The 13205-nt window shown below is 41.8% G+C and overlaps 1 protein-coding gene across 1 annotated transcript in view; it reads left to right on the top strand.

Moving 5' to 3' along the window:
- The window catches only part of COL22A1 (collagen type XXII alpha 1 chain), a 208414-nt gene that overhangs the window by 85400 nt on the left and 109809 nt on the right, over window positions 1-13205 (top strand). The gene's annotated exons all lie outside the window — the stretch shown is intronic.

Genomic DNA, 13205 nt, shown 5'->3' with positions numbered 1-13205 from the left:
TCTGTGGCTACTCAATTGATCAGGGAATTTAGATTAATAATGGGTTGTGGTCTGAAAGGAAGAATGCTGTACTAGTGAGAACATGGCATTTATGGTTATTGCATCTTCTCATTTGTTCTTTCTGTGATTATGATATATTGATTGTGTATAGTGGTGATGCATCATGTGAAATTACAATCTAAATGAGGGTTGCTCAGGGCAGGAAATATTATTGAGCCAGGCTGAAGACATGGGGGTTGTAAAGCACACTTTTCTGCATCCATCTTCCTGCAGTTCTGCCCCTGACAGCCACTATTTAGCCTCTGAGACTCCAGATTCAGCCTTTGGAAACCAGCTCATGTTTGGCAGGTGGTGAGAGTCAGTAATCTGATGGGAAACGTGGTGTTTATGAGTTGTGCTGCAGTTGAAGCAAGTTCTTGTTTTATGTTTTGATCTCTGCAGAGTTGTGTTGGAAAACATCACCCCATCTGTGTCATTGTCATGCCTAGGAAAAAAGCTCTGCAAGTCTGAATGGGGAGGAAAAAAATAAAAATACCCCACAGTGTATTCAAGACTTCTTTGACTGGGATACCTGAAGAACTCTGACTGTCCCAAATGAATGTGATCCCTGAGTTTATGGACAGCTTTTATGGTTTCTTTGGTACTCCTGCCAGTTGAAGCAGCTTGTCCTCATCTGTGGGTGAAGAGCATTTGGTACCTGGTGTGTTTGTACCCCATGTTTGCCCAATGGTTGAGTGCCACAACTGTTGCTGGTGGGGAGAAAAGATAAATCATCTATACATAGCTGGCTTGATTGGAAAGGGAGCCTGGGAATACAGAATCATAAAACATGTCAAGTTGAAAGGACCCATAAGGACCATTGAATCCAATTCCCTGCTTCTCACAGGGCTGCCTAAAATTAAACTATATGACTAAGAGCATCATCCACAGACTCTCTGAACTCTGACAAACTTGGTGACATGACAAGTGTGCAAGGAAGATGGAGCTGAATTCTTCTCAGTAGCTCCCAGTGACAGGACAAGGGGCAATGGGCTCAAGCTTGAACATAGGAAGTTCCATTTAAACATGAGAAAAAACTTCTTTACTATAAGGGTGACAAGGCACTGGCACAGGATGCCCAGGAAGGTTGTGTAGTCCCCTTCTCTGGAGTATTTAAAACCCACCTGGATGCAGTCCTGTGTAATGTGCTCTAGGTGATCCTGCTTTAGTAGGAGGGTTGGACTAGATGATCTCAAGAGGTCCCTTCCTATTCTGATAATTCTGTGATTCTGGGACCACTTCTCTGGGCAGCTTGTTCCAGTGACTGAACACTTTCTCAGTGAAGAACCTTTTCCTGATGTCTAGTCTGAATTTCCCCTGACACAACTTCATTCCATTTCCTCCTTGCTGTGACAGCTTTATGTTCCCTGGATTTCTATGGGTATGGACCAGTGATAGGGAACTGGATCAGAGATGCTGGACTTCCAACCACTGCAGCTGTGCATGTGCTGTGGGCTCCTTTACAAGGACAAAGCTGACATGCTAAGTGTTGACAGAATAAAGTCAGGAAATCACAGAGATTATGGGATTAAAATCATCCCCCTACTTTTGAATTTTTCTCCAGCTGTGCCAGTACCAAACACCTGCCAGGTCACGTTACTGTGTATAGGGAAATTATGTGAGGTCTGAGGCATTTGTAAGAGGACAAATCCAGTGCTTTTCCAGAAGGATGGCAGAGACCCTGGCCTTGCTTCTCTAGGCCATTACCTCAGTTATAACATGAAGTTAAAGCCAAAATGGTGCTTGTATTAGAATACATAATATGTCAAGCACATCATTAGAGGTAAACCAAAAGATAATAGCACCTGTGGATAAATTTATGTCAATATGAGGTCCTGTGTGACTTTGAAAACCAATAAATTCACTGTGATGGCTCAAGCTACAGCCTAGCATGTTTTGTTAGCCCTAAATATCTCAGTTTGGTAGAGAATGATTTTTGTGTACAGAAACCTGTATGTGCATCCCAAATAATTGTGCATAGATATAAAAAAAAAGAAAATGGCTTTATACATGTACAAGTGCTTGTGTAAAGTGCTCTCCAGAGGACTTCCTGGATAGCTGGGATTCAGCTGTCACTGCTCTATATTGTAAATTTCCTCTATTTACTCCAATCTTTCAGCCCTTGGATATTTGCTGGACCAGGTGGCCTGGACCTGCAATGGCTATAACTTAAATATTCAGCCTCCTGTGGATCTAAGGGGAGTAGGTGCAGGAGAGGAGAGAGGGCAGAAGGAACAGCTGTGTAGCATTTTTGAGGATGAATCAAGCAAGACGGGGTTTCAGTGACTCTTGATCAAAGTCAGGGAAATGATGTTTGACAAAGGTGGTTCTGTAGAGTATGAGGTTTACATTCCTGGGGCACAGCCATCCACATCATGACCCAGCCTGCTTTTCTAATGCCTTGAAGCAAAGTTGAACTTACAAGCTTTCAAAAACTTACATCCTTGTCTTGCAAAATACAGGTTATTATATGATGGTGCTGAGCCACTATCCTAGCATCCTAAAGGCCAGAGATGAAGGTTGGAAAAGCAGTAACTTTGGAGAGGATATGATGAGATTCTGTCACACATTGAGTGGAATGTGGTTATCAGTAGGAAATTATTTTTCACTATTTCTTCTGTTGTAAAAACTAAGGGGAAACAAGTGAAACTAGCTGATGGCAAGTTTTAAAATGAACTCATTGAAGCTGCTTTTCTTGCAGTAGGTATTGGAGCTCCTCTCTGCAGTCTGCTCTGGAGGTTAATACTTTTTGTGCTTAAAAAAGTGCATATGAGTTAAAGAGAGACACCTGTGAACATCTAGTCAACACAAAGGCATTGTCTTTACTTCAAGACATCAGTGAGGCTCTGCAAAATGTGATCAGGGACAGCAGTACAGTGAGCTGGAGAAGCCTCCCATAAGGCCACTGCTGCAGATGGGGTGTGGGATAGCCAGCCCTTGGACTGCTTGATGGATGCTGGGAGCTATTCTAAGACTTCTGTACAGCTCTTGTATATCCCTAACACCCTCACTGCCTAGGAGGGGATAGAGGTTCCCATAGCCCACTGAGGCTGTGGGCCAGTGCTGTCTGCAGCTCTTGAAGAACAGTAGGAAGCACAAGAGAGGTGTCATGAAACAATTTGGTCAAGTGATCACTATGGGGATTTTACCACTGGAAACCATTCTGTCAGAGGAGAATCACAGAACTGTTCTGGTTGGAAAAGACCTTTAAGATCATCAAGTCCAACCATTAAACCAGTGCTGCCAAATCAGCCACTAAGCCATGTCCCTAAGCACCACATCTACATAGCTTTTAAATAATTCCAGGGATGGTGACTTGACCACTTCCCTGGGCAACTTTTTCCAGTGCTTGAAAACCCTTTCAGTGAAAAAAATCACTCCTATTAGGCAATTTAAATTTCCCCTGGTACAACTTGAGACCATTTCCTCTTGTTCTGCCTGTTACTTGGAAGAAGAGATCAATACCCACCTTGCTACAACCTCCTTCCATTGAGCTGTAGAGTCAGAAGGTTTCCCTTCAGCCTTCTTTTCTCCAGTCTGAACAATCCCAGGTCCCTAAGCCACTCCTCATAAAACTTGTCCTCTAAACCTTTCACCATCTTTGTGGCTCCTGGACATGTTTGACTTGGAGGAAGCTCTAACCAGAAACACACACCTTCTGGAGAGATTGTGGATGAAGGTTTCATTATGGTTTACACTGGGTCTTCCCTCAGTGCTTTGAGGAGTATCCAAGCTTTCCTTCTGTGCTTTGTTTGTTTCCTTTCATGCTAATAATCACATTTGCAGCAACAAGTATGAGAAACAACTTTAGAAGATTATGTCTATGTTCTCCTTACATTATGTTTCTTTCATGGAAATTACTTGCTCTAATAAAAAATGCGGGATTATTCTAGGATTTCTGATGGGAATAAAGCCTCTGAAGAGGTTTGACTTATTAGAGATTCAGTGACTGCAAGATCAAGCACAGAGGAGAAAAGCAGGCATATAGTTAAGGCTCTGGGCTAGGCCTGAAGGAGTCTCAGACTTGAAACTTGGCTCCAACAGATTTGCTGACCTTGGTCAAAGCAGCTTCTCTTTGTTCCTGTAAAATGAAACCATAGAAATTCTTCTCCTCCAGGCTTTGTGTATCTTTCCTGCTAGACCTTTCAAACAATGGTTTTGCCTCCCCTCACTTATCTTCCAAGTTGTGGTTACTGCCTATTTTAGGGCTTCTGGAAAAGCTGTGAAAATCTTCCCTGTTGGATGGTTTCTATCCACACAGGGCACTGTGCTCTCTGTCAGTGCTCCAAGGCAGCTGAATAGAAGAAATCTCTGACCTGAGGGTCCCATCACTGCTTTTACCTCTGTGCTGTGCTGTCAGAAATTCTGAGAAAAATTATCAGGAGCACAGTGCCTCTGGGATGGGGCTGAGTGGCACCCAGTAACTTGGGGGAAAAGGCAATGAGCCTACAAAAGGTGTGGCAGACAAAACACAGGGACCTTGTCTGATATTGCATGCTGGTTGGATGGTGAAGGAGAGCTTTTGCTTGGGTGTTTTTAAAGGATGTCAGGAAGATGGTCTGAGGGCTGGAGCACCTCTCCCATGGAGACAGGCTGAAAGATTTAAGTTTGCTCAGCCTAGAGAAAAGGAGGTTCCAGTGAGATCTTCGAGTGGTCTTCCAGTATCTGAAGGGGATACAGGAAAGCTGGGGAGGGATTTTTTTACAAAGACACGTGGTGACAGGACAATGGAATGGGGGATAATAGGGTTAGACATTAGGAATAAATTATTTGGTGTGAGGGTGTTGAGACTCTGACACAAGTTTCCCAAGGGAATTCTGAATGGCCCCTTCCTGGAAGTGTTCAAGGCCAGGTAGGATGTGATTTTAAGAAACCTGGTCTAGTGGGAGGTGTCCCTGCCCATGACAGGGGGATCTGAATTTGATGGTCTTTAAGGTCCCTTCCAACCTAAACCATTCTATGAATTCTATGAATTTGGCACCAGAAGGACTTGGTTGCAGGTAAGGCTTAGGTTGGAAGTGGTATTTTAGATACACAGAGCCATGATTATGTTTGAAAGTCAGGTCTCTGGTTGTCTGGGTACAGTAAGGACCAGCTGTACCCCAAGCAAAGTGGAGTTGGGAGGACAGGGACCTCCTCAGCACCCCAGCAAGGGAGCATCAGGTTAGTGATGGCAGACAGGTTCAGATGAGAATCCAGATTACCAGTCTGGTCCCAAGTCAGAAATAAATTCTAAGACCAAAACAGGAAGGTGATTCTTCAAGTTAGGGTGAGGATTAGCAGGATATCTGGTCAGGTTGCTGCAGGGTGGTTGAAGCAAAAACCAAAGGTGAGAGAGCCTCTGCTTAAAATAATGGAAAGGAGGGTGAACAGCCACCTGAACTTCTAGAGGCAGGATAAGTGCTCTCTGAGCACTTACATGATGTGTAGCCTGAGCTTGTATGAACTAAGAATTAGTCCTTAGTCCTACAACTTCCCCCCTAAAAAAAGTTATCATTCCAGGAGATTATTTGTGTGTCCTTTCACTGCTAGAACCTTGAGCCCACTGCAGGGAAGATGCTCCAGCTAAGTTACAGGCCTTGCTTGGGCTGCTGTGGTGTTGAGACATTGCCATCAAGTTCCAAAACTCTTAAATGCCACCATGGACATTACCTGGGGTTAGTAAGATGAAGGGTGGCTCTGAGAGTCTAAGGAGACAGCAAGAACCTTTGTGAATCAGCCTGCAGGTGCTCTTTCCCCCAGCACATCTTGCCAGTATGAAGATGGGATAACATCTCCAAGTTTAGAGATGCTATTGAATTTGAGATTTGAAAACCAAACCCCAACCACCCAGTGATTTGAGACTGGCAGTGGAAATGTTGCCTCCTCAGGGTCTGATTCTTAGCACTCAGATCTTGTTTTATTGCAGAAGAAAAAACTGATGGGAGCATAGCTCAAACTGACCTGGCAATGAAAAATGAATGTGCAAAATTAGCAGGTTTTTACTTATTTTTTTGTGCTGGAAATCATATCTCTCAGGAGCCATTCTTAGCTACTGAATTCATCTGGTTAAGGTTTCTCAACACTGAACTTCTCAGTCCAACACTTAAACATCTCTATAATGATTAATCATCTATATCCAAAGCTGCCATGCATCTCACAGGAGTCATTCATATCTGTCATTTCTTTCCTGAATTCTGATTAAAAGTGAGGTATTAAGCCTTCTGATTAAAAAGTGAGGTATATTACTAGTATAGTATCTGGCTTAGTGCTTTGAGTAAATTCTAAATCCTTTTGTGTATGCAGGCAACTTCAGTCTGCTTGAGGAGCATTTTAGAGTTCTCTTAGCTACAGTAAAGTATGTTCTGCACAACTAAATAACCATGGCTTGATTCAGTTCTTTTTCCTAACAATAATTAGAGGGGTTTATATATATTGTGTGGTTTTATGTGACCCAGAATAACAGCTGCAGATTGTAATAAACAACACAAAGCCAGATCACAAACTAAATGTGCATCATGACAGCTTAATTCTCAGCAGTCCAAGGACACCAGAAACTTGGGGGTTTTGTCTTACATAAACTTAGCAAACATTTCTTTTCAGCACTGGCCTCTGGCTGGCATGTACATTGCTGGTATATAATGACATCTACTGGCAAGCAGAAGTTTGCAAAGTCTCTAGCACTTGTTTAGAGTATTTCTCTGACAAGATCCAGTGGCAGTGTAGAAAGCAAGCATGTGAGATCAAGATTTTCCAACTTTGTCCTTCTGCCTGAAGAGCTGGGAGAGGGGAGGGGGAAACAGATTGCCTTGGTTCTGTCATCGATAGCTGTTGCTTGGTTGCAGGATGTTCCTGAGAGCAATTTTGCAGTGGATGGATAAGGATTAGCTGTCTGTTAGGTGGAAAACAAAAAAGCTTTCCTATCAGTATGCAGTATATGCTCTGAAGCGGATCTCACAACCTAATGAATCACAGAGAGCTGAAGTATCACCCCAAACAAGTTGCTATCACTAGCCTATCAAAGGCATTTTAAGTGTTCCTTACCCCTCCCCCTGCTACATATTATCACATCTGTCCAGAAAAGCAGGCAGATTTTTTCCTTTTCCATTGATCAAAGGTGTTGCCTGGCTGAGTTCCCTCCTTCATGGCTGGGAAGGTGCAGGTACCTTGTTCATGGGCGCTCTGAAGGTGCAGATGGGACCATGGCACCCCTGTGTTTCATGCTGTTCTTTATTTGCCCAGTGGGCAAGATGCCCTGGACATCTTTAATTTCCTCTTTTATGTCCTTAAAAGCCTTCAGATTTATGTCTTCAAAGTTCCTCAGGCCTGTTGTCTGTGCTTTGACAGAAGGATGGTGATTTGTGTGTCAGAGCCTATCCTGCTGGATAATGAACACACACATTGTAGCAAGAGCCTGATGAGGAAAATGTGGTGGGTTTTTTGTAGAAAATATTTTCCTGATGAAATGGTGAGTGGGCCATAAGGGGTCATTATTTCAAGAGAACATGATGCATTTGGTTCTGTGACTAGATCTGGGTCCCCGCAGACCCAGTTTTCTTTTGTGGCTTTATATCATTGGCTCCACAGGGGAACTTAGCCTTAGCTTTTCCCCTTCTTGTACCTCAATTTCCCATTAGAAAGAATGATCATGAGCTTTGCAACACACTATGAGATGAAGAATACCTAGAGAGCAGCATCATTTTATAAACAAGAAAGTCTAGTTCGACAAAACAGTTTTATAAATTTGGCAAAGACTTGACTAAGCAGCCTCAGGTATGTTTGGCAGTCAGCAGAGACAAATCACTGCAAGTTTGAAGTAGGTGGTGATAAGAATTCAGGCAAGATTTTATCTCCACTTTGGGCATGACTTTTAAAGACAGATGTGGAGAGATGTTGCTCATTGCAGAGAGCAATAAGACTGATCAGTGATTTTGCACATTTAACCAACAGGGAGAAACTGGAAAGAAAGGGCTCTGAAAAGAGGGGAATAATAATCGAGTAGTTGATGTGTTAACAGTGAGGAAAAGCTTTCTTTGTACTTCAGTGAGGTGCCAGAATAAACTCAAAGGGGTGAATGTGAACTATCAGTAGCAACAGATGTTTAAGAGCAGATTGGCAATGGAGTTTAGACTACTCTGACACAGTCCTCTGCCATAACGTGCTCAGAACCACTGAAATATTTGACTGCTGTGTGGAGATCTGAAGTATCTGGAACTTCCCAGACGCACAGCAAAAGAAATTGACAGATTTTTCTTGCAATGCACAATATCAACCAGTACATGGCAAATTGTCCACAAGACCAGAATGATTTTCTGTGTACTATTTATGGATGTAAGAACAGAAATTAATCAATGTCATGATACATGACTGGGTTATTTTTCTACTTCAATGAACACTTCCCTTTAGCACTTGGCAAGCTGCTTTTCTGGTCCTGGGCAGTGGCAGATGCCAGGAAAAGCATCAACTTGTACTTTGAGACAAGGAAGTTTTTGTAACAGAGCTGTTATGTTTTTCACATCTCAAACTCTCTGAAAAATATATCTTTAATTTAGGATCCAGTTGCCCCAACCATGCAAGAAAAAAAATCTGGAATTTCAGGAGCAACTAATTCTGCTTCTGATAACTGAGCAAATTGTAGTCCAGTTTATTTCTCAGGCTGTTCCTCTGTGAGATTCTACCTCCTCTTCAGTACATTCACTCCTAAATGGATCTGTAAACAATTTGTCTGTTTCTTAATTTGCGGATTTCATCAGCTGATTGAGCAAGTGTTCTAGCTGTTAATCAGAAATATTTCAAACACAAGAATTTCCCCCTGCAGTTGGCTGTGCTCTCTCTGTTGCAGATGTTTTCTTCAAGCGAGTACTCACTTGGCCCTGTCTTGGTCACAGGGGAACCAGCAGTTGAAGAGTTGTCAGAGTTGTCTGACCACCCCAGTTTCTCAAAAATCTCTTAACATAGCAAGTGGCAGTATATCATGGTGGGGATGCAAGCAGTCTATCACTGAAGGCTTTAGGATGTTTCTCTGCTATTCTGAACTCTACAGTGAGCTTGATCAGGGTAAGCTCAGATCAAGAAGCTCTGATGCATCCTCTCTTCTGCAGTATCAGGTTTATGAGTGACCATGTGTCAAATTAACTGCTACATAGCTGTTGTTTTACTTATTTTGTTAATGTTTCTTCAGAGAAAGACATATGTTGGTATTCCTGAAAAATTAGTCACATGCTCTCCCCAGAAGAACATTCAATGAATAGCATCATGTCATGATGGAGCCTTCTAGTCTTGTGGCAGGGTCCATATTGTTAATGATAAGGTTCAGGGGTTCAGAGACCCTTGAAAGATAGCTGAATTTCTTCTAGGGAAGTAATTTTTGGAGACAGTTGACTTCTCTGCAATGTATTGAATAATTGATATGTTTGCAGTAAAAAAAAATGCCCATAGCTATAATTTAACCAGCTGTATGAACACAGGACTGAGTCTCCTGATAGACTAGCTAAACCTGTCATTTCTACTGTCCCTTGTGTGTCATATCCACATGACCTTGCTGTTGATTACATTCGAATGTAATACAGAGACCCAACAGAGGAGATGTTTTTCACTTCTTAGAGTGAAGCAAAGTGAACTCTAAGATGAGAAGGATATTTTTTATCTTGGGGAAGCACAAGATAATGCCAGTTTTGGTGTAAAATTTTCCAAGGTATTAATAGGGTTTTAGCATCATTAAGCTAATAGAATTCTGCATCTCTGAGTTGGAGAATGGCAGTCATTTGTGCTGCCTGTCTGGTCAGCAGCTTTTGAAAATGGAGTTGGGTGAGATATATCCACTGCAGCACTGCCTCTCAATTGATCTGCAGATCACCCCTGACTTTTAATGAAACCTTTTGCTTTGCCTTGCCACTCTAAGACAAACTCTTAATTTACAATATTTTCCAAGAAAGTATTTATTTTGTATGGCTGCTGAAGGCAAAGTTGTAAGATCTTTTGTTTCAGCTTCCTCAAGTTTGTAGCTTCTAAATAATAATAATTAAAAAACAACTAGAAAAGAAAGATATTACATCCTCCCAGACACACATAGTCTCAAGGAAATGTTTTCAGGCATTTGATCATGAAGACCACCCCCAGTATGCAATATCTCTTCTCTTCTCCTTTACCAATGGTCTAGTAGTAACTAAAGATCAGCAGTAGGCCACTCATTGATGGTCTTCTGGTTTATTCTTTATGAACATCAGGTTGTCAAGGTAAACGCAGGCCAAAGACCCAGGAGAGGAGAAGAGCAAAATTAGAGCACTGACCGAAGTCACAGGAAACCTGGAGTGAATTTCTATTTTAGTCCCAAACTCTGTGACATTCCATTTGTCTTCTGCTCAGTGGTACCTCTGAGGTGCCACCCTCATGAGATGAAAGCAATATTACAGCTGCTGTAACTTCCTTCTTATTTAACAGAGATGCTGTGAAGTTAAACAAAGGAAAGAAAAGTGGATTAATGGTGAAGTAGTAACACTGCACAGTTCAGCTTTGCTTGGGTTTCCATTTCATCTTGGCCCTGTTGTTCTGTGTCTTACCAGTTCTTGTTATTTTGTCTCCTATGTAGATATAGATCCCCAGGTTTGCAGAGCTGCCAATATTTTGGATGTATGATTTGTGGGGTTCTGCTTGGTAGATTTCTGAAGGTCTCCCAACACCACCTTTATTGATGTTATGTGACAGGGCTAGAATTTTTATTTTTCATCTTAGGATTAGAAAAGTGGCACTTTTGTGTTAAATGTCGACCACTTTGGAAGAGAAAATAAAGAAAATGTATAGAATTGATCTTAAAGTGATCCATCTTCTGTCATCTGCTCTATAAACTGAAAGAAAAGTCTAGTGATTTACTTAAATTTGACAGGCTAATGGGAGTCTAACCATGTGTTTTGGACTGATTTTCCCCCGTTATTTTCTCATTTATTTTGCTCTCATTTCCATTAACATAGACCACAACCCAGAGTTGGAAATAAAATATGTGATTATAGGGCACAGCTGTTCTCAAGTTGGAAGAAATGTTTGTAAACTTGGCAGCTCTTGAAGAGCTGCAAGTGGAGGAAAGAAAAGCATTAAACTTGAGTAGATTGCTTGAAAACTTCAGCAAGGGTTTATTCCTTTTGGTGTTATTTATGTCTCTCTAGGATCAGGTAATACTGAAGTGTTCTATGTCTGTATATTTCCATATACCTGCAGATCCCTTCCTTCTTTATTTTAGGTCTCTTTCATTTCAGAGAAATTGTACAATGAGGCTGGATATGGCAAAATCCCTGTATTACTTGTTCCTATTCAGGAGGAAATATTTCAGCTAGCAGTCCAGGTTATCTACCTTGTCATTTCATAGTTATCTCCATTCAGTCATCTGAGGATCTACAAGGGATGTAAGTATAAATGGATCACAAACCATACACAGAATGTTCAGGCAATTTTGTGGGGTGATGAGGTTCAATATAATTCAAGTGAGATGAAGTGTTGGATGATATGCAACAAATTAAGCTATATGTGCATATGGTGAGCATGTAATGGAAGTTTTAAAAAATCCCCAACCTTTATGACCATGGAGGGATCACTAACCTGGTGTGATCTGGTAAAGCCATGTGCCAAGCCAAGAAGACATCCTTGCTCAAATGCAGGAATGGGATAACACTGCTGATGAACACAATATAATAAAGGAACCTATCTGTGTGTGTCCATACTTCCATATTTTTAATGAATTATACACTTGAGGACAATGGAAGTATCTTGATTGTTTGTCACCCAGTACTTTGTATGTAGCAGCCAAAAGATTTCTGTGCTGTGAATTTCCTTATGATGTGGCATTTGCTTTTGTCCATTGGATCTAAGCACACCATATACCCATGTAAGACCCACTTTGAGACCCCCAGGAAAGGCAGAGGTAGGGCTTAGGTCTTGCTCTGTATCATGTGTGTGTCACTGAACACTTTCATTAAAAAATAAATAAAAGCAAATTCAAAATTCACTCTTTTTTATTGAACTCTGCCTAAATATTTTGTTTCAGAATAGCTCAAAAAACCCTTCCTAAATTGCTTGCAGAATTTATATCAATTCTTTGAGGAATTAAAGATGGAGTTTTCAGAGTGATTTGTCTAGTGCTACATTCTCAGAGCTTGCAGTACTCAGTATTTTAGGAACTTCTTTAGCCAAGCTGACATATTTATTAAGACATTTCCTCAATGGTAACACCACCTACACATTCAAGTTTTTGTCCAAAAAACTAGTGTCCAAGGAAGCAAAAGGTCACACCACCTACAGCATAAAAATACTCCAGAAAGTGCAGGCTGAGACTAAGGGAAGCTGCCTTGAAAACTCTGTTCTGTTGACCTCCTTAACAAGAGTCTTTTCTGCCTTTGCTGCTTGTTCCCACTTCCCTGGAGGCCCTTGTTACCATCCTATTTTTACCCAGATGTTTCTCCAGAACGGGACAGCCTTCGAGGTTCAGATATTCACGAAGCAGATGGGTGGCAGTAGTCAAGCGTGGCATTAGCAGGTGTGGTTTTCATGTCACCCCCAGAATCTCATTGTATTGAAGCTGGGAACCCAGCCACTCTGTGGGTATAAAGTATCCTTTTTATCCCTCTCAGTGGCATAGCTAGGTTTGGCCTTGGTGCAAGGAATGCCAGAAGCTTTTCTTCCTCAGGGCTCGATGCCAGCTGCTGAAGCCTGCCCTGTTTTCCCAGTGTGGTGCCTGGATCCTTCAGCCCAGTGCACTTGGAGGCCATGTCTGCTTGGCAGCTATTCCTCTGGCCCGTGCACTCTGCCTCTGCTATTTATTATATTTACACACTGCTTGTAGTTTTGAACTCAGCTTTGTGGTGTAGTGACTGTCATTTAATGTTTATTCATCCAGTGTCCAGCAGAGTGACCCAAGCAGGGAACAAATGAGGCGTTGCTATAATTCAAGTAACTAATTATAGAATAACTAAGGAAAAGGGAAAAAATGGCATTTGTAGAATCAGGTAGCTGGCTGTGTGCTAAGTAATCTAAATTCTGTGTCAGTATATGGACTCAATGCTTGCAGGACCTCTCTTGCTCACCGCTATCTCCTCAGCCAGATTTACAAGAAAAGTCCTCTGGTTGCTTTTGGTCAGATGGCAACTTGCCACACCTAGGATCTTTTGACAAATATTTTGTCAATGTTGAGCTAATGGAGG

Source organism: Calypte anna, chromosome 2 (genome assembly GCF_003957555.1).
Source record: "Calypte anna isolate BGI_N300 chromosome 2, bCalAnn1_v1.p, whole genome shotgun sequence".
In the NCBI taxonomy this organism is placed as follows: domain Eukaryota; kingdom Metazoa; phylum Chordata; class Aves; order Apodiformes; family Trochilidae; genus Calypte; species Calypte anna.
Note: the sequence above shows the minus strand (reverse complement) of the source record. Positions and strands in the feature narration are given on the sequence as shown.